At 41.1% G+C, this 22,482-nt stretch overlaps 1 protein-coding gene, 1 long non-coding RNA gene and 1 pseudogene across 2 annotated transcripts in view; 1 reads left to right on the forward strand and 2 right to left on the reverse strand.

The window, feature by feature from the left end:
• Positions 1–22,482, forward strand: part of NVL (nuclear VCP like) — a 549,783-nt gene that overhangs the window by 179,938 nt on the left and 347,363 nt on the right. The window lies entirely within an intron of this gene.
• Positions 11,466–12,452, reverse strand: LOC129034758 (aldo-keto reductase family 1 member B1-like; annotated as a pseudogene).
• LOC129028422 (uncharacterized) lies at positions 17,270–21,634 on the reverse strand. Its single transcript, XR_010122697.1, has 3 exons — positions 21,039–21,634; positions 20,591–20,659; positions 17,270–17,960 (listed from the first exon to the last, which is right to left on the reverse strand). It is a non-coding gene; the product is annotated as an uncharacterized LOC129028422 (long non-coding RNA).

Genomic DNA, 22,482 nt, shown 5'->3' on the forward strand with positions numbered 1-22,482 from the left:
TCCTCGGCTTGTGGCAGCATCACTCCAATCTCTGCCTCCATCTGCCCATGGCCTTCTTTTCTGTGTCTCTGGGTGTCCTCTCCTCTTCTTATAAGGACACCAGTCATTGGATTTAGGGCCTACCCTGAATCCAGGATGATTTTATCTCAAGATTCTTAACTAATTACATCTGCAAAGACCCTATTTCCAAATAAGGTTATATTCTGAGGTTCTGGGTGAACACAAACTTGGGGGACACTATTCAACCCGCTATACACATCATGCTGAGACAATGGTCCTGCCAAATCCAGACTTTCTCTAAGGCTCAAAGTCTCCCAGGGAAGCAAAGTACTGGCCTGATATGGTTTGGCTGTGTCCCCACCCAAATCTCATCTTGAATTCCCACATGTTGTGGGAGGGACCCCGTAGGAGGTAATTGAATCATGGGGGCAGGTCTTTCCCATGCTGTTCTCATGATAGTGAATAAGTCTCATGTGATCTGATGGTTTTAAAAAGGGGAGTTTCTCTTGACAAGCTTTCTTCTCTTGTCTGCCACCATGTGAGACATGCCTTTCACCTTTTACCATGACTGTGAGGCCTCCCCAGCCACATGGAACTGTAAGTCTATTAAAACTCTTTCTTTTGTAAATTGCCCAGTCTTGGGTATCTCTTTAACTGCAGCATGAAAACAGGCTAATACATGGCCCTAAAGTTCCCAAAGTCCCCAGATCATCTGGTTGTTACCAGGTCCCTTTTCAAGGTTCAGATCCCATGGGGAGAACCAGATCATTCACATGAAAACTTCCCACTCAGTCCCATTCGTTTCTGCAGTACTAGGGGAAGGAAGTCTTTCCTTTTTCCTCCATGATGTCCTGAGTTCTGTCTTCATTCATGGCTCTTGACATGTAGGGGAAAATATGTGTCTCTAGAAAGCCCTTTTCTCTTTCAACGAAGTATGGCTTTCAAGACTAATGCTGGTTGTGGATTTTTAAAAATCTAATCTAGTTTGGAGTTGAAAGCTAAACCATGACCCCTGTGCTATCTACATCCTCCTTTGAGCCATTGATTCATGTGTATGTGCAGGAACTGGAGACTTTTAAGAATGAATGGGCTGGGTGCGGTGGCTCATTTAGGTTTGTAATCTCGGCACTTTGAAAGGCCAAAGTGGGAGGATCACTTGAGCCCCGGAGTTCAAAACCAGCCTGGGCAACATAGTGAGACCCCCATCTCTACAAAAAAAAAGTTTTTAAATTATCCAGGTGTGGTGATGTGCCTGTAGTCCTAGGTACTTGGGAGGTTGAGGCAGGAGGACCGCTTGAGCCCAGGAGTTCAAGACTGCAGTGACCCATGATTGCATCACTGCAATCCAGCCTGGGCAATGGAGCAGAGCCCTGTCTCAAAAATAATTTTAAAAAAAGAATAAAAGAGCTGTGCTTTGGTTTAATATCACCGGTATATTACTGGGCATGTGTAGGATATGGCTCTGGAAGCACACATGTGGTCCCTTGAAGAGACTATGTCCTATGCATCTTTAGTCACAACATCAGCACAGTGCCTGGCATATGGCAGATGCTCATTACGTGTGTTGAGTGATTGGGGAGTCTGGAAGGCTTTGCGGTAGAGGAGACATTAAGACAGGCCTCGAAAAATAAGCGAGTAGGATTTGATCTAGAGAAACAGGCAAGGAAGGCATTATGAACAAAGGGCAAGTGCAAAGGCAATGAGGCATGAACAAAAATGACATCTCAGGAATGGTAAGGAAAAGTAAGTTGCAGCAAACCCTGAAGGACTTAAGTGATGTGCTGCAGAGCTGGGGTTTCAATGGGAGGGAAATGGAGAGAGGTGATGCAGGCTGAAAACTGAATGCTCTTCAAGAGTTTTTCACATGAATTCATGCTTTATTGGTCTCTAACAGATTATTGAATAAGTCAGCACGTTTCAGGGGTTCTTTAGAAGCTGATGTCAGCAGATGTAGCTGTGTCATTCCCATTCCTAAAGATGTCCCTTGGTCTATCCTCATAGACTTAATGCTGGGCCAACCCACTATGGCATTGCTAAGATTCTCATTTTATTATCTTACACTAAGTCTGGGGAAAACACTACATAGTCAACTAGGCCACAAACTGGAATATTCCAAAGAAACAAATTATTTCACAACCAAGAAATGCTTCATTTTTCCAAAATGGTCAATGCAAATCAAAATGCTGAATCATGCAGCCAGAAAAAATATATCAAATGATAAATGCATTTCTGCATCAAATTCAAGTTTTGCCATCCTGATGACTGCAAATGTGAATATTTTTACCAGTCTTTGTTCCAAGACAAAAAGAATCAGCTTCCCAAAAAGGAAGGATTTACATCAGCACTTTTTCTCTGTCTTTTAATGAAATATCGTCTACTCTGGCATAAAGGGTTTGTGATAGAACTGGTTATTTATTTTTCTAGTCCCCAAACAAAACTTAAATCCAGTTTGTTCAAAATCAAGAAGTGCCTTGCTATCTTAAATACTGCCAGGCATAATATTGTCTCTAAGTCTCCCATTATTCTAAGGATGTTCAAGGACAAATTAGACCTGGAATGTTTATGGGGACTGTATACTTCTCTATGCAATAGAAACTTGAAAATTTCTTTTTTCTAATACCTTTGTTCTGTGTATTGTGACTTTCTTTTAAAGAGCAGAATTGAACAAAACTCAAGCTGAGATTTATAATAAAATAGCTTTTAAAACATGAATAATAATAGTGTCAGCAATAATGATGTGCAAAAATATCCTTTTTAAAAGTTGTCCACTAAGTTCTCAAAGAACTATGCTGTCAGTGAAATTATTTCCAAAGAAAGGGCTATAAGCGAGGCTAATGCAGTGGTGAGTGAGTTGCAGAACTTAGCTATGCTAATCTGGAAGATATGACATGAAGTGGGGTATGGTCCAGAACATCACATACATTGGAACAGGGACTGGTCTAATATCAATTCATGTCTTGCTTATTCTTGTATTACAAAGTCTTTCAAATTCAACCCTTCTTATCCATTTCCATTGCCACCACCTGAAATCCAAGTTCCATTACATTAAAAGTAGGCCATTGCAATCACCTCCTATTTCACAGATTTTTAGCCAGGGAATATAACAAAATTGGCTGAAGAGCTCTTCCACATACAGACTCCACAGGCTCTACAACAGACCTACTGAACTGGAGTCTCCAATGGTAGGAGTCCCAGCATTGTTAGTTTAAAATGTTCTGCAGGTAAGTCTGAAGTGCATCTCTGATTAGGAATCACTAAACCAAACAACTTGGTATTTAAACTCACCGTCCACCATAGCTTACCATCCTCTTGTTATCTTCCCTAAACTGTCTATTTGATGATGTCCAAAATCATGAGAAATTTCTAATAATGAACAGGAGAGTTGATGGGTGTCTCTTACCTACTGATCTCCATATGCAATTCAGATTTTATCCCTCGCTCTCACATAGTTTGGCCAAACTGGTCCACTCTGGCTGACATTTCCACCATTGAGCTGGGACTGATGACATTTCCTCACCCGGCATGGCCCCCTCCCTAACATACATACACCAATTGCTCCCTAATACACACTTCCAGTCCTTTGAAATTCACCTCAAGTCCTGCCTCCAGAAAGCCTTCTGTGGTCACTCATGACTCTGTCCACTGCCACAGATGTTCTCTCCATCCTGTGAATTCTTACAGCACTTTGCATGTGCCTGGGGACAGTAAGTACATAACAGGAAAGAGGAGGAAATATCTAAGAGCACAGACTCAAGTGGAGCCAGAATAACTTCTTTAAATGTCATGTTTTTACAAACAGAGATGAATGTTGCATCTCCATAATCCATTTATGGAGTCCACTAATGCCCCTGGAAGATGGCCCATGTATGTTCTGAAGCTTCTGTAAACCCCCAGCAACACATCCGCTTAAGTAACATGGCCAATTACCCTGGAGAGAAAGGACTCAACAAAGATGTCTGAAATAATGAATAGATAAGTGAATCAACAAAGTCAAATTCTTTCTCCCCTCTATTATTAAGAGCAATTTAGATACATGGCAGCTTCAAACCTCCAGACTTATAGACCTGACCATCTTAATATCAGAAAACCAAAGTCTTCCAGATGGCAGGTCTCAGCCTCTTTAGAAGGTATTGGGAACACCTTCTGATTCCTGAATATGCCACTTGGAGTCCCCACCCTGATTTCAACAGGCTTCTCAAAATATTTCTTCCAAACTCATACTCCTTCTCTCCAAGAGGAATTTGGGTGAATAAAGAGTCTTCCATTTCATTACATGTACACGTAAGAAGGAAGTTCTGCAGTGATTGATCCAGGTGTATTGCACACAGGCTACCGCCCCAAGCACTTCAAGATCCATCACCATTATTTTAGATTAAAAATTAGCTGGTAGCTACATCAGGGAGGAAAAAAAAAAAATGTTCTGTTCTTTTATGTAACATACTTGTCATGGACAAACCCTACAAAAGAAAAGCCCAGCCACATCTGTCTCTGCACATAATAAGAAAATGTTTACCTCTAAAATTCTGTTCATACACCAACACACTTTAAGGCCTGGCCATCTGTGGCTACCTATGGACTATAAATAGCAGTTAAAAGAAATAAATAAACCCAGGAACGGCGGAGGAGGCACAAAGAAAGGATGAAGGGAACCCCAGGCCCTCAGCATCTCAAAGCCAAACAGCTGGATTGTATGTAAACATTATGAAAGAAAATGCAAAGGTTGTCAGGAAGAAGAACCAGCTTCCCCAGCCCTCCCTACACCCTCTCTGTCCAATTTTTGTTATCATGATTCTTTCCCTATTTTGTGCATGTCCACCCCCATCACCTGTACAGATAAATGTTTAATGTCACAACCTTTCACACACTCAGTCTGATTCCAGAGATGTGAAAAGGCATCCAGGATGTGCAGCTGCAGCTACCTGCTCTCCAGGCTTCCCAGAGTCCTCCTTATCCCCCTGTAATTTAGGTATGAAGAGTCTGTCTCTCAAAGTCTAGGTTTATAAGTGACTTAAATGTTATCCCCAAAGATCCTTGGCAAAGAAGATGAGCTAAATATGACCTTAAATCATCTTCTGAGAAAAGAAAAATGATGCCTGTCACCTTTAAAAAGCCAACCAATCAATAAGAAAATAACGGGCTCATAAGAATGACAATTCTTTTTTTCTCTCATGATGCCAACTGTATGCAATAGCACTGTTTTCAAAAGAAGCACAATTTACTTCTCTTAAAGGGAGCCCATGAGCAGGTATCCAACATGCTTTGGGCTCTTCATATTGTATTCTCAAGAGCAAGGAGCATTTTGTCATGTGTCTGATTATTATTTGTACCACTCAATTAGTCAATACAGACAATCAGATTAATCAAGACATAGTAGAAACCTGTGAAAAAGAAACAGGAAAGGAAAAGGTTTTCAAAAGGGTAGAAGAAAGTAAGAGAACTGATTAGGAATCACTAAGCAATGATTTCCAGTCTTTTCCCTGTAATGATGCGTTTTTTACTTCAAGAAATGTTAGGGTTCTGGTTAAAGATGGAAGACTAAACACACTCAGCTCCAATCTCTCCAAAAAAAACCATCAAAACCGTAAAAAGACTTGGGTAAAGCCTAAATCCCCAGAACAAAGTGAAAAGGACAAAGACAAAAGCAACATGGTGTGAAAGGAAAATAAAATTTCAGGACCCCAAATTCACTATGCCAAAAGGGAAAAATTAAGCTTGGAAGCCAAGTCACAAAAAAAACAAACAAAGAAAACAATTGCATTTTCTTTTGTTCCTAAACTGATAGCCACAGATAGAGGCTATATGTCTCCACCGGGGGCCTCCCTCACCCTGACGACGTAAATTAACAACCTATCCTCATGGTATGGGAAAAGAGGAGACTAGAATTGTCCTCATCTACCCCAAGATGAATGCATATTTGACTGCTTTCTCTACTCTATGTTTATCTCATGTAAAGTGCAGATTCATTAAGCACAAGGTGAATACATAATTAACTGTTCCCTCTACCCCTCCTTTTCTTTTTTTTTTTTTTTTTTTTTTTTGAGACAGAGTCTCGCTCTGTCATCAGGCTGTGGCCACTGCAACCTCCGACTCCCTGGTTCAAGCTATTCTCCTGCCTCAGTCTCCCAAGTAGCTGGGATTATAGGCATGCGCCACCATGCCTGGCTAATTTTTGTATTTTTAGTAGAGACAGGGTTTCACCGTGTTAGCCAGGATGGTCTCGATCTCCTGACCTCATGATCCGCCCACCTTGGGCTCCCAAAAGTGCTGGGATTACTGGCCTACCCCTCCTTTTCATGTGTAACATGTGGATTCACAAGAATGCGACCTCCTTTTTTTGCTTTGCCCTTTCCCCCTTTGCCCACTTTTCAGCTTTAAATATTGAAGCCCTCGAAATCCTCTTCAGAAAACCTACAGGCTACAGATCCTACTGTGGCTTAAGTCTCCTTTTCCCAGGCATGTCTTCAACCTTGGCAAAATAAACCTCTACATTGATGGAGGCCTGTGTCAGATATTTTTGGTTTACAATGGTAACGGAAACTGGAAAGCAGATGGATGAGTGGCTGATCACTGACTTAGAAGGCTGAATCCTAAACCAGCCCAGGTACCTTTGGGAGTAGGGATGAAAGTGGGGGCCAAATATAAGGGGTCTGACTCAAAGTCTATCTAAGATATAGTTAGATACTCCCCAGCCCGTCATTCCCTCAGCACTTGGCTGAAGACTAGATGTTTACTCTCTTATTGGGGTAAAATGTCAGGATTCTAGGCACAGCTGAGGGTAGGGATAACATATTAAAAACATGAGCAAGGAATCTGTTGAAGATTTACAGACTGATTTTGAGACACTCCCCACCAACATCCACCCCAGGCTTATGTTCACTCTGTCTTTGTCCATTTGTGTTGCTAGAAAGGAATACCTGAGGCTGGGTATAAAGAAAAGAAAAGGCTTATTTGACTCACAATTCTGATGACTGGAACACTGGGCATCTGGTGAGAGCCTCAGGCTGCCTCCAATCATGGCAAATGGCAAACGGGAGCTGGTCTGTGCAAAGCTCATGTGGCCAGAGAGGAAGGAAGAGAGAGGGGGCAAAGGTTCCAGGCTCTTTTTAACAACCAGCTCTCTCAGGAACTAACAGAGCAAGAACACACTCATTACCATGAGGATGACACCAATCCCTTCCTGAGGGATCCACCATCATGACCCAAACATCTCCCATTAGACTCCACCTCCAGCACTGGTGATCAAATTTCAGCATGAGGTTTGCAGGGGTCAAATATCTAAACCATAGTACACTCAGTCCTTAGACATTGTCAGCCAGACTTTTACCCTCTAGATGGAACACTGGAGGAGCCTTCCTTGCAGAATCAGATACCAATACAAATGACCTAGAGATACTGACATAAAGAGATTTGTCAAAGAAGTTCTTCAGCCAGACCAGCCTAGTAAAGCCCACATTTGACAAGTCACACCCAACACACTCAGAGTTTCCAATGGACTCTATGGAGACACCACTCAAATACAATGGGCTGAGACTCATTGGGGCATTTGAGGAAAACCTTTACAATGAAAGACAGAGGCCAAAATAAATAAGCAGAAAACAGCAACTTGGAGGAAACAGAGCTTATGAAAAGACAAAAAGGAACCTCAAAAATGGCGTTCTTAGAAATTAAAAAAGATGACAAGATGAATATCCCAAGGGCAAGAAGTTAAAATGGAAGAAATCACTCAGAAATAGAGCCAAAGGCAGAGACAGAAAATAGAAAAAAAAAAAAAAAAAAGAAAACAAAAACACAATCAGTTCAGGAGGTCCAACATCTGAATAAAAAATTTCAATAGAGTTGTTCTCTACTCTCTACATGAAAAAGAAGACATCGACAAAGAAATAATTGAGATATCTCGGGATGGAAAACATGAGTTTCCAGATTGAAAGGGCGCTCTGAACTCTCAGCACAACAGATGAAAATACAAAAATACTCTGTGAAACTTTAGACAACTAAAGAGAAAATCCTACAAGCTTTCAGAAAGAGGAGAAAGAGGGAGAAGGGAGTTTCAACAAAAGTATAAAGAATCAGAAAGACATTGAATTAGCAGCAACACTGGAAATTAGACAATAATGAGGCAGAGAAAGTATTTTCTAATCCAAAATTTTATAGAGTCAAACTGTAATTGAGTGTGTAGGCAGAATAAAGACATTTTTAGACATGTAAGATCTCAAAACACTTCTCATGCAATCTTTATCAGGGAGATACTAGGTACTAGTACCTACACCAAATAATAGTACCAGTCACCAAAATGAGAGACTCACTGAGAAAGAGAAAGACAATGGATACGGGACACAGGGGATCAAAAACAAGGGAGGCAAAGGGAATTTCTAGGATAATGGTGAAGGAAACCCTTAAGATGGCAGCTGTGCAGTAGGCATAGAGCATAACTAGCCCAGCCTGGAGCAAGTCAGAAGGTTCTGGAATCATCAAGAAGATGAAATTGTTGGAAATACCTAATGTGTTTAAGTACTGAAGGCAGATTTATATCTTGGGAGCAAGTTAGGGGAATAAATTAGTAGTAAGTACAAAGAAAGCTAACCACCAAACAAAAAAGGCAAGTGTTTAACTTTTTTTTAATCAGTTGGAATAGCTTTTTGTTGTCATCACTGTTGTTGTTTTTATTTTTAAAATTTTTATTTCAATAGTTTTGTGGGAAGAGGTGGTGTTTGGTGCATGGAAAAGTTCTTTAGTAGTGATTTCTGAGATTTTGGTCCACCCTTCATCCAAGCAGCGTACACTGTACCCAATATGTAGTTTTTATCCTTCACCTCCCTCCCACCCTTCCCTGCAAGCTCCTGCTTGTAAGTGAGAACATAGGATGTTTGGTTTTCCATTCCTGAGTTACTTCACTTAGAATAATGGTCTCCAATTCCATCCAGGTTGCTTTGAATGCCATTATTTTGTTCCTTTTTATGGCTAAGTAGTATTTCATGATATATGTATACACCACATTTTCTTTATCCATTTGTTGGTTGATGGGCATTTAGGCACGTTCTGTATTTTTATAATTCTGAATTATGCTGCTATAAACCTGCATGTACAAGTGTCTTTTTCATATAATGACTTATTTTCCTCTGGGTAGATACCTAGTAGTGGGATTGCTGGATCAAACAATAGTTCTACAATACTTTTAGTTCTTCAAAAAATCTCCATACTGTTTTCCACAGTGGTTGTACTAGTTTACATTCCCACCAGCAGTATAAAAGTGTTTCCCTTTCACCACTTCCATGCCAATATCTGTTATTTTTTTTATTTTTAAATCATGGCCATTCTTGCAGGAGTAAGATGGTGTTGCATTCTGATTTTGATTTGTATTTCCCTGATAATTACAGTTGTTGAGCATTTTTTCATGTTGGGCATTAGTATATATATATTTTTTTTTGAGAATTGTCTATTAATGTCCTTTGCCCACTTTTTGATGGGATTATTTGGTTTATTTCTTGCTGATTTGCTTGAGTTCCTTGTAGATTCTGGATATTAGTCCTTTCTCAGATGCACAGTTTGTGAATATTTTCTCCCACTCTGTGAGTTGTCTGTTTACTCTGTTGATTATTTCTTTTGCTGTGTAGCAGCTTTCTAATTTAATTAGGTCCCATCTATTTATCTTTGTTTTCATTGCATTTGCTTTTGGGTTCATGAAGTCCTTGCCTAAGCCATTACCTAGAAGAGTTTTTCCAATATTGTCATATAGAATTTTTGTGACTTCAGATATTAGATTTAAGTCTTTATCCATCTTAAGTTGATTTTTGTATAAGGTAAGAAATGAGGATCCAGTTTCATTCCTCTACATGTGGCTTGCCAATTATCCCAGCACCATTTGTTGAATAGGATGTCTTTTGTCCCACTTTATGTTTTTGTTTGCTTTGCTGAAGATCAGTTGGCTGTATTTGGCTTTATTTCTGGGTTCTCTTTTCTGTTCCATTGGTCTACACACCCATTTTTATACCAGTACCATGTAGTTTCAGTAACAATAGCTTTGTAGTATAGTTTGAAGTCAGGTAATGTGTGATGCCTCTCGATTTGTTTTTGAGTTTTGTGGGTTTGTTTGTTTGCTTGCTTACTTACTCTTGTTTTCACTATGTGGGCTCTAGAAAAGGCAAATATTACCTTCAGAAAAAACAAAAGACTTTAAAGGAAAGAAATAGTAATCATAGTATACTACATGGCTCAGTTGTGAACAGCATTTACATAGGTCATAAGAATGCAAACACTGAATGTTTACTAACCACATGTGAAAGTGAAGTGTATAAAGAAAACTGAATCCCTCTCTTCCTTAGTGGGAAATAAGTAGATTATTCCTACTACCAAAAAAGTCAAGAAAGAGCAAGACAAGCATGTTATTTAGAGATATGTAGGTAAATTCCAAAAAATTATAAGTATTTCTGAAGGGCAGGAAATGGAGGGCAAAGTTGGGAATGGAAGGGGGACTCCCATCAAGCTCTTCACTTTTACTATTTGACTCTTTAAACTATGTACATACATAACTTTTTTTTAAAAGGAACTATTTTTAAAGTAAAAAGAAAGTTTATGGATACTCCCATGTATATTTACTGTCTCTTGGCTGAGAAAGAACATGATAAAAGCCACACTTTAAAATATATTTGAACTTCCTTACTCAGAGTAGCATTTACATACATTAGAAAAATAGTAGATTCATGTAAGTACAAAACACATAATTGATTCATTCCTAAGCAGTGCTCAGTACATGTATGGATTTCCTCTCCCCATAAGGTTTAGTAGTTAAGAGACTTAACCTACCTAAGCCTCAGTTTCCCATAAATGTTACCAAGAATGGATGCAGTTGTTCGTCTGCTCTTTGGATGCTGTAAGATCCATATCTTTTTAATAAAGTTCCCTTTTATATGTACTAGCTTGAGTAGGTATCTAATTGTTGCACCCAAACATGCCCTGAGAAAAACAGTGAAGATATATACACTACTCAAAGTTTCCCAGTTGGTAAGTAATAGAGACATGATTTGAAACTAGTACAAAGGCTATTCTACTTTGCTACACATTCATAGATCTTCGTAATTTTTCTTCAGTGACTTCTTTTTTTTTCTTCACAAAAAGCACTTTTTATTTGAGGCAAAGAGAAGTCTTGCTGAAAGGATTACATTTCCAAGCAGTCAAAACTCAACTGTTAGTGGCACTATTTTGACCTGGTAGATTTTGCTTCTCTTTGGTCAGAAAAGGGTATTCAGGTTGTACTTTCCCCAGCTGGGCAAAAAGAAGGGCAAAGCAAAGCTACTCTATTGACAGGGCTCTTCAGATCCAACATCAAGCTAGACACACCCTCTCTGGCCGCTCTACAGGTTGCTGTCCCACTGCTGAGTGACACAGGCCATACTACCTTTGCAAGGAGAAAAAAAATGAGGCAGGAAACATGGTATAGGTCACTTGGGGACAAGCAGGCATCCACAGCTTCAAATCTCTTCATGGAAGGGGTAATCCTTGTGGGAGGCACAGCTCACCAAGGCACAGACCCTTCAGTTTCTGTTGTAACTGAATAAGGTGGTCATATCCTGGCTGTTCAGTTCAAAGTTGAAGACCTTAAAGTTCTCAGCAATGCATTCTGGTGCCGCAGACTTGGGGATCACCACCAAGTTCCTCTGTATGGGGAACCAGATCAGAACCTGGGCTGTAGTTTTATTATGTTTGGCTGTGATCGCCTTGATCCTGGGATCTTCCAGGAGGGAAGAGTCCTCAGGCTTGGCCCAGGGCCTGTCGGGAGAGCTGAAGGGGCTGTAGGCAGTCACCATGATGCCTTTGGACTGGCAGTACTGGATTAACTTCTCCTGAGTGAGGTACGGGTGGCACTCAATCTGATTAACCGCCTACTTATACTTTAAGTTAGGTTTGTTTAAGATCCTCTCAACCTGGAGATGGTTGAAGTTGGAGATGCCAATAGCTTTCACCAGCCCTTCATCCACCAGCTCTTCCATGCCCGCCCATGTGTCCAGAATGTTGGTGTTACTAGGAACCACATTACCCGGCTCATCCAATGGGAAAAATTCCTTCCCGGGCTTGAAGCTGGTTGGCCACCGAATAAGGTAGAGGTCCAGGTAGTCCAGCTTCAGGTCAATGAGCATCATCTGGCAGGCTCCTTTCACCAGGCCTTTCTCATGGTACGCTCACCACAGCTTCCTGGAGATGAAGAGCTCCTCACACTTCACCACCTGCTCCCTGAGCTTCTCCTGAATGGCCACCCCCACCTGATTCTCATTCTGGTACATGTGGGCACAGTCAATGTGGCAGTACCCAACGTCAATGGCCACCTTCACAGCCTCAGTTACCTAGCCCGGAGGGGAATTCCAGGTGCCTAGCCCCAGGATCGGCATCTTGGTGCCATTGTTGAGCACAAGGTGGCTGGCCGTGGCTGCTGCACTCTCCAGACCCCCACCCAGAACCATGTACCTCAGTGACTCTTTAAGCAACTTAATAATATTAAAATAGTTATGTATTTAAGAATGCCTGGTCTAATCAGCAATGAAATACTTACTGTGACAGTGGAGCCACTTAATAGATTTGGATTTGTGAAGCCAGTAAGTGGGAGGTTGCTTATTTTCTAGTAGGTACCTGATGTGAAGCAGTGGGTCCTTTTATTATGGCCACAGGGACCTACCTGATTTTCCCAACTATGGATAGGTAGAGAGACTGAAGTAGCATATAGTCTAGTCTACATGCATTTTATATATAAATATACTATTAAAATGTCAAAAATAAACTATATATTTTCTAATTAGAACACATAAAAAATGGATTCATATGTGTAATCCCAACACCTTGGGAGGCTGAGGTGGGAGGATCCTTGGGCCCAGGAGTTCAAGACCAGCCTGGGCAACACTATGAGACCCTGTCTCTATAAATGTATAATGCTTTTTTTAAAAGAACATATGAAAAAGGGAAATACCATTTACAAAAAAAGATGGAAGGAACTACAAAGCATCTAAATGCAAGTGAATTACCTTCCTAGTTAATAAGGCCTCACTTGTAGCTACCGCTCCTTTACCTTTTTATCACACATTTCCTACCCTGGGAAAAGGTAGGGAGACTACTCCCTTCACAAAGGAAACATGGAAAAAAGACAAACAGCTCCCCAAGAATTAGTTTCTCATGCTTGAGTTCTGATATGGGGTGTTATATTTTCACACAAAGAGCCCTGCTGAATTCCTGACTCTGGGTTAATTTGCTGAACTACTATTACCTAGTTCCACTTAATCTCATTCTAATTTTCCTTATTCTGCCTTAGAAAAGGACTTTTCTTGGACTTCCTCGTATTGATAAGCTAAGTGTCAATAACTTCCAGCCTTATGAAGATCTCCGAGTAGCACACTGCCTAAATTCCAGCTTAGAGTTCCACAGCAAAGGCAGGGGCTGAGCTTGGCTTTTCCTCTATGCCTAGTCAGACCCATTTTCATCCATCTCCAAAAAAAGGCTGTACCTTGCACCTTGTGTTTTAAGCCTCCACTTCCTACATACTCTCTTCCTGAAGAAGTAGTAACTAAGAGAAAAGGAAGATTGAATGAAAATAATGAAAATAGAGAATAGAAAAACAATAAAGAAAATCAACAAAACCATAAGCTGGTTCTTTGAAAAGATCAACAAAATTAACAAATCTTTGATGATACTGACTAAAAATTCGAGAGAAAAGACTCAAGTTACTAAAATACAAAACGATGCTGGGAACATTACTACTGATATTACAGAAGTAAAGAGGATTACAAGGCAGTATTATGAACAATTGTATGTCAATAATTTTTATTATTGATTCAATCTACTTAATAGTTATAGGTCTAGTAAAATTTTCCATTTCTTTATTAGTCAGTTTTGGTAGATTATGTGTTTCTAGGACTTGCTCATTTCATCTAGGTTATTCAATGTGTTGCACTCCAGTCTAGGCAACAGGGCAAGACCCTGTCTTAACAACAACAACAACAAAAAAAAAACAACTTAGAAATAAATTTAACCAAGGAAGCAAAAAACTTGTACACTGAAAACTATGAAACATTGCTGGAAGATATAAATAAATGAAAAGACATCCTTTGTTCATGGATTGGCAGACTTAACATTGTTAAGATGACAAGACTACCCAAAGTAATCTACAGCTTGAATACAATCACTATTAAAATCCCAACAGCATTTTTTGGGGCAGAAATATTGAAAAAAAAAAACCCTATCCTAAAATTCATCAAGGGATCAATCTCCAATAATCTTCTAACAGGATTGCTGTAGACTCAATTAGATCAGGGGTGTAGTAGTGAATTCTTTTTTTTTTTTTTTTTTTTTTTTTTTTTTGAGATGGAGTTTCACTCTGTCACCCAGGCTGAAGTGCAGTAGCATGATCTCAGCTCACTGAAACCTCCACCTCCCAGATTCAAGTGATTCTCATCCCTCAACTTCCCGAAGAGCTGGGACTACAGGCGTGCGCCACCTTGCCCAGCTAAGTTTTGTATTTTTAGTAGAGACAGGGTTTCACCATGTTGACTAGGCTGGTCTCAAACTCTTGACCTCAGGTGATTCACCCGCCTCAGCCTCCCAAAGTGCTGGGATTACAGGCATAAGCCACCACACTGGGCTGTGAATTCTTATAATTCTATGTTGCCTTGGCATCCATTTTAAATATAAGTTGGACTTCCTTATACCAGAAGTAGAGTTTAGTTGCCTTTGACACAATTTCTAGCTCTCCACCTCCTCCTAGTTCTGCAGTGTGGTTAATCCAGATATCTTCCTTATACAACCACCTCCTGGTGACCACCTCCCTATAAGACAACTAGAGGTAACCTACTTGACTTGCCCCGCTGACCCCCACATCTTGCATTGTCTGTGCAGATATGCTGCAGTGACCACCTCTCAGTCACAGCATGACCCCATGGAACTCATGCCTGCTTGCTTTAAACCCACCAGTTAGAACTCCCTGTGGAAAACCTGCTTGGGCAATCTCCTGGACACCAAAAAAGGCTTTGGCCCTCAGGTCCCTCCCTCACCCTCTCTCTTTTGCTTTCCACCCTCTGGTTGCCCCTGCAGGTCCCAGTCAGCGCCCCTCTTCCTGTTGGACCTGCTTGGGGTTTTTTTGTTTGTTTGTTTTTGAGATTAAGTCTCACCCTGTCCCCCAGGCTGGAATGCAGTGATGTGACCTCACCTCACTGCAACCTCTGCCTCCTATATTCAAGCGATGCTCATGCCTCAGCCTCCCAAGTAGCTGGGATTACAGGCGCCCAGCACCATGCCCGGTTAATTTTTTGTATTTTTAGTAGAGATGGGGTTTCATCATGTTGGCCAGGCTGGTCTCCAACTCCTGACCTCAAGTGATCCGTCCACCTCAGCCTCCCAAAGTGCTGGGATTACAGGCATGAGCCACCCTGCCTGGCCCCTGCTGGTTTTATGATGCCCTCTTCTCTCTGCGATCTTTAAGTAATTAAAAAACTGCTTCTGTTATTTCATGTGTTTTGCTGTGCCACCTCCTCCGTGTCTCACCTGGCTGACATACCTGATCCTAGCTCTCCTCAGGGCAGGCCTCTCCTAGAGAGTGACAATCTTGCATTAGGGCCACTCTCAAAAGAGAGACCTCAAAACCCAATGAGAAGAAAATACAACAAGAGGTTTTCGAGGAATTTGATGGATTAACCCAAAGTTTACAGAGAAGTGCAAGGGACCAAGAATAGCCAAGACACAATCAAAGGAGAATAAGACAAGAGGCCTTGCCCTATCAAGTATCAAGAATTATTAAAAAGCTCTAGGAATTAAGATAGTGGAGGCACAGAGGTATACTGAACAATGAAATAGAATAGGTTCCAGAAACAAACCCATATGTATATGTACATTTATGACAAAGCTGCCATTGCTCACAGTGTAGAAATTCACGGTGCTGAGAGTACTGAGTATTCACACAGGAAAAAAAAAAAAGAAATATGATCCTATTTCTATTGGATCTATCCTATTGAACACAAACATCAATTTCACGTAGACTGTAGGCCTAAACATGAAAGGCGAAAGTATAAAACTTTTAGAAGATAATATAGGCAATGTGATTATAACATTCAGTAAGAAAGATTGCATACAAAGTTGTTGTATAAATAGTTTATACAAAAATATAAACTATAAAGGAAATGTTTGATAAGTTTGGCTAAGCTAAAATTAGAACATATGTTCACCAAAAGAAACTTCAAGAATTTAAAAAACAATTAAAAATGGAGAAGCTATTTGTTGCAACATACAAATGAGGTAGTATCTAAAATACATAAAAAAGTCACATAAGTCTATAAGAAAAAGACATCTTCATAGAAAAAGATAGGTGCAGCCATAAAAAAGAACAAAATCATGTCCTTTCTGGCAACATGGATGCAGCTGGAGGCCATTATCCTAAGCAAATTAATGCAGAAACAGAAAACCGAATACCACATGTTCTCACTTATAAGTTGGAGCTAAACATTGGGTACACATGGATGCAAAGGTGGCAACAACAGACACTGGGGACTACTAGAGGTGGGAGGGGGAGGGAAGGATTGAAAAAGTAACTATTGGGTACTATGCTCACTACATGGGTGACAGGATCGATTGTACCCCAAACTGCAGCAGCACATAATATACCCATGGAACAAACCTGCACATGTACCCCTTGAATCTAAAATAGAAATTGAAATTATTTAAAAAATCATTAATATTGGCAAGACTTTATCTCTTTAGAGCAGAAGAAACATAAGTATCCATATCCATATGAAAATATGCTTGACCGGGTGCAGTGGCTCAAGCCTGTAATCCCAGCACTTTGTGAGGCTGAGGCAGGTGGATCACCTGAGGTTGGGAGTTCAAGACCAGCCTGGCCAACATGGTGAAACCCCATGTCTACTAAAACTACAAAAATTAGCCCAGCATGTTGGTAGGTGCCTGTAATCCCAGCTACTCTGGAGCTGAGGCAGGAGAATCACTTGAACCCGGGAGGTTGAGATTGTAGCGAGCTGAAATCGCGCCATTGCACTCCAGCCTGGGCAACAGAGCAAGACTCTGTCTAAAAAAAAAAGAAAGAAAATATTCTCAACCTCATTCATAATCAGATAAAAAGAACAAACCACAATAAGATACTATTTCATACCTACCAGACTGGCAAAAGTTTGAAAGTCTGACAAAATCAGGTGTTGGCTATGATGGAAAAACCAGAACACTCACACTGCTGGTGAGAGTGTCAATTGGTACAACCACTTGAAAAATAATTAGAAATAATCTAGCAAGAATGAAGATGCATGTGTCCTGTAATCCAGCAGGTCCGCATGCAGGATTATACCCTAGAGCTCCTGTATATGTGCACAAAGGGACTCATACAAGAATGATCGAAAAAGTCTTGTCTAGATCGTGTTTTAAAAATGGAAACAATGCAAACATTCACCCACATCTGAATGAATAAACCACACTGTGGTGTATTTATATGCTCTAGCGCCATATAATTCTTATTATAGGAATTAATTACAGTGACACACAACTACACGGATGAAACTCAAGATCAAATGTCTGAGTAAAACACACAAGTTGCAGCAAATTCATACAGTATGATTCCATTTGTTTAAAGTCCAAAAACATTCAAAACTAAACAACATGTCATTTTGGAATATAGCAAAAAGTAAAAAAGCATTTTAGAAAAAAAGTGAACAAGGCCAGGTGCAGTGGCTCACGCCTGTAATCCCACCACTTTGGGAGGCCGAGAGGGGCAGATCACCTGAGGTTGGGAGTTCGAGACCAGCCTGACCAACATGGAGAAACCCCATCTCTACTAAAAATACAAACCCAGGCATGGTGGCGCATGCCTGTAATCCCAGCTACTCAGGAGGCTGAGGCAGGAGAATTGCTTGAGCCTGGGAGGCGGAGGTTGCAGTAAGCCGAGATCGCTCCATTGTACTTCAGCCTGGGCAACAAGAGTAAAACTCTGTCTGAAAAAAAAAAAAAAAAAAGTGAAAAATAAACTTCAGGAGAATAGCTACATCTGAGAAGGGAAGAAGACAGATTCTACAGGGCACCCAAAGGTAATGCTGGAAACAGGTATTCACTCTTTTGTAATTCTTTTTATATTTTAGAGACAGGATCTTGCTCTGTCACGCAGGCTGGAATGCAATGACGTGATGAAGGTTCACTGCAGCCCCAAGCCCCTGGGCTCAAGCAATCCTCCCATCTCAGCCTCCTGAGTAGCTGGGACTGCAGGTGTGCACCACACCTGACTAATTTATTTATTTTTTGTAGAGATGAGGTCTCACTATGTTGCTCAGGCTGGTCTTGAAATCCTGGCCTCAAGCAATCCTCCTGCCTTGGCCTTCAGAAGCTCTGGGATTACAGGCATGAACCACCATGCCTGGCCAATATTGTAATTCCTTACACATCATATATATATTATATGAATATTCTCAATATCTAATCAAAACAATTAAATGAGGTGATGACTAAGTAAAACACACAGCTCAGTAGCTGGCATCTATTAGGTGTCCATTCTTCTTCTAAGTCTTGTTTCATTATAAATTTTGTTTGTTTGTTTGCTTGTTTGTTTGAGACAGAGTCTTGCTCTGTCACCAGGCTGGAGTGCAGTGGTGTGATCTCGGCTCACTGCAACCTCCGACTCCCTGGTTCAAGCAATTCTCCTCCCTCAGCCTCCAGAGTAGCTGGGATAGCAGGCACGTGCCACCATGCCCAGCTAATTTTTGTATTTTTAGTAAAGACGGGGTTTTACCATGTTGGCCAGGATGGTCTTGATCTCCTGACCTCGTGATCCGCCCACCTTGTCCTCCCAAAGTGCTGGGATTACAGGCGTGAGCCACCGTGCCTGGCCTCATTATAAATATTTTAAAACAAATTTGAGTAAAACTAAATGGTTTTCTTTCAACTCCAATAATTGCTCTTAGATGGAAGAATGCCACAGGATCAGATTCCAGGTCTGTTCAAAGTCAAAGACTAACAAGGCTCCCCTACTCTAGGTTCTCAATCTTACAACATCCCAGAGGGGTCATTTATGCCAACTGAACTAAAAATAAACATCTACAACTGTTTCATCCTTTCCCCCCACCTTGATTTCTACCTGTGTGGTTCTCTTTTTGACTAGAAAATAATCCTTTTGTGAAACCATGATGAGAGAAGCCACACCCCTAAGCTGGAAGAAATAAAAATAGAGGCACAGTGGATGCCTGCACAGTCACACACTCTCTCGTTTGGGTGCTCTGCATCATCACATGTTATATTTAGGTTGGTGCAAAAGTAATTTTCATGGCAAAAAAATGCAATTGCTTTTGCACCAACCTAATACAAAAAGCAGACTAGGGGTAAAGATAGTGATCTGCTCACTGCCTGCTTTTGGGGTATCTTCTGGTCCAAATGCTGTAAATCTCAGGACACAGGCATGGGCAAAGACTTCATGTCTAAAACACCGAAAGCAATGGCAACAAAAGCCAAAATTGACAAATGGGATCTAATTAAACTAAAGCGCTTCTGCACAGTAAAAGAAATTATCATCAGAGTGAACAGGCAACCTACAGAATGGGAGAAAATTTTTGCAATGTATCCATCTGACAAAGGGCTAATGTCCAGAATCTATAAAGAACTTAAACAAATTTACAAGAAAAAAACAAACAACCCCATCAAAAAGTGGGTAAAGGATATGAACAGGCACTTCTCAAAAGAAGACATTTATGCAGCCAACAAACATATGAAAAAATGCTCATCATCACTGGTCATTAGAGAAATGCAAATCAAAACCACAATGAGATACCATCTCATGCCAGTTAGAATGGCAATCATTAAAAAGTCAGGAAACAACAGATGCTGGAGAGGATGTGGAGAAATAGGAACGCTTTTACACTGTTGGTGGGAGTGTCATTAGTTCAACCATTGTAGAAGACAGTGTGGCAATTCCTCAAGGATCTAGAACTAGAAATACCATTTGACCCAGCAATCCCATTACTGGGTATATACCCAAAGAATTATATATCATTCTACTGTAAAGACACATGCACATGTATGTTTGTTGTGGCGCTATTTACAATAGCAAAGACTTGGAATCAACCCAAATATCCATCAATGATAGACTAGATAAAGAAAATGTGGCACATATACACCATGGAATACTATGCAGCCATAAAAAAAGATGAGTTCATGTCCTTTGCATGGACATGGATGAAGCTGGAAACCATCATTCTCAGCGAACTATCACAGGAACAGAAAACCAAACACCACATGTTCTCATTCATAAGTGGGAGTTGAGGAAGAAGAGCATAGACACAGGGAGGGGAACATCACCCACCAGCGTCTGTCGGGGGATGGGGGATAGGGGAGGGATAGCATTAGGAGAAATACCTAATGTAGGTGACGGGTTGATGGGTGCAGCAAACCACCATGGCACTTGTATACCTATGTAACAAAACTGCATGTTCTGTACATGTATTCCAGAACTTAAAGTATAATTTTAAAAAAAAAGAAGAAATTAAACTCATGCTTAATCCTGAAAAAAAAAAAAAAAGGAAAGAAAACATCTGTGACACAAAAGAGCCCCAAACCAAAGAGAGTTGCAAGTAATGCTGACCTTTTAGTAATAAAGGCTCTGGCACTGGTCTTCTCTCCAGTTTGGCTTTGCTTTATAACCAGGAGGCAGCTGGAAAACAAACAAAACATACAAGGTTTTATCACTTCATTCAAACAGACTTCAGAGAAGTGGCATCCAGGTATACTATAGAGATACTCAAATTCTATTGTTTGTCTAAGAGTCCACTGAATTTCTAAGTTAATTAAGGCAATGGGGAGAGAATAAAAAAAAAAAAAAAACAGAAGGCCAGGCAAGGACTGTGTTTTCACTGGTGCTCCAGAAGAGTCAGCAAGAAACAAGGGAGAGGAGAAAGGGAAACAAGCTGGCCAGACCTTCTCAGTGTGAGGGAAGCAAAGAATCACCGAGATGGTCCATTCATCTGCTCAACCACTGAGCACCCAGTGTGCACCAAGCTCTGTGCTGGAAAAATAAACACATAATTCCCTACCTCATGGAGAATGTAGCTCAGTAGGGGAAAGTCAGAAGCAAGTTGGCAATATGTGGTATACAGGAGAAGCAGGGGCTGCCACGGGAGCACACAGCACCAGGCTTGGGGGCTCAGAAAAGCCTCCCCACAGGAAGCAACAGCGAACCTCAGACTCTCCTGCGGAGTAAGATCAGTTGGCCTGACATAGTGCATAGTGGGCTGAGGGAGGGGAGTATGAAGCAAGAGGAGAAAGCCTCAATCTGGAGAACAGCAAGTGTCAGGGCTCAGGGAGCAAGCATGGGGTACAGGAAAAGGACAACTAGGTCAGAAGGCCTGGAGCAAAGAATGCAAGCAGAGTGGTGCCGGGTTCGCCACCTCTAAATATTATGCTCTCCATGGCTTCAGGCCCACTGGACAAACCCAGGCAATGAACAGCCTCAGACCTGGAGAGCAGAACTCCTGACTCACACAGCTCATCTATCTTTACACAATGCCTTGTGTTCTTGCAGTCACACTCTTGGTTGCAGATACAATGCCAGCCGGAAATATGGCTGTGACAGGACAGTGACTCAGAGTATACTGTTGGGCAATGAGAACTTAAACCACAACTATAAGACTTTTTGCAAGAAAAACCTATTAGACAGAGACATACACACACTCAGATCAGCTACCCTAGCAACTCCTCCATTATGATATTAAGAGGAGACCTCAAGCATTGCAAAATCTATTTGGGGGAATGGTGACCAGTTTTATTGCCTGCCTGTTCTTGAGAAAACCTGTGATAAATGGAATCAACTGAACCTTTTCTATTTTCAAATCTGCTCACACATAGCCTTAGGGTCATTTGTGATGTGAGACTGAAGGGGACTGGGATGCAGTGGATGACAGCTGCCCACCATCTGTCTGGTCCTAAACCATCCACCTTCCCACTGTAGCTGCTCAGGCCCTCCTAGCCAGAGGCCTGTCAAGAGCCAATTGAGCTGTATCTATCCAGGTATCGTTACACATTTGTTTCAGTTGCGATTATTCTTTCTGGCAGACAAAGCCATCCTTGTGGAAGGCAGAGCAGGACAATCCCACCCAGGCACATGGACCAGGCAGCTGCCAGAGTTCATTGAGGTGGCTCTGCCATCTGCTGCTTAGAAGGAAGGGCCTGAGGCTCACATATGCCTCCAAAGCCTTTAAACCCCAGACTGCACCAAACCAAGTGGTAACACCTCCATCCAAGTATCGTCAGCCCTTCTGGTCACATGGATGCATTGTGCGATTTCTCATCCTCTTCAAGTTTTAACCCTTGTCATTCACTTTGACCTGATAAAAATGCTGGGTTGCCAGTGGGAGGGGTTGAGAACAGGATGCAAAGAGACTTCATAGTACGATTTGTCTTGCACTGGAGACAAATCAAGCCCTGGGGATGGCCTTCGCCTCTTCTGTCCAGAGACGGTCCTGCTGAAAATAATAATGG

Source organism: Pongo pygmaeus, chromosome 1, assembly GCF_028885625.2.
Source record: "Pongo pygmaeus isolate AG05252 chromosome 1, NHGRI_mPonPyg2-v2.0_pri, whole genome shotgun sequence".
Lineage (NCBI taxonomy): Eukaryota > Metazoa > Chordata > Mammalia > Primates > Hominidae > Pongo > Pongo pygmaeus.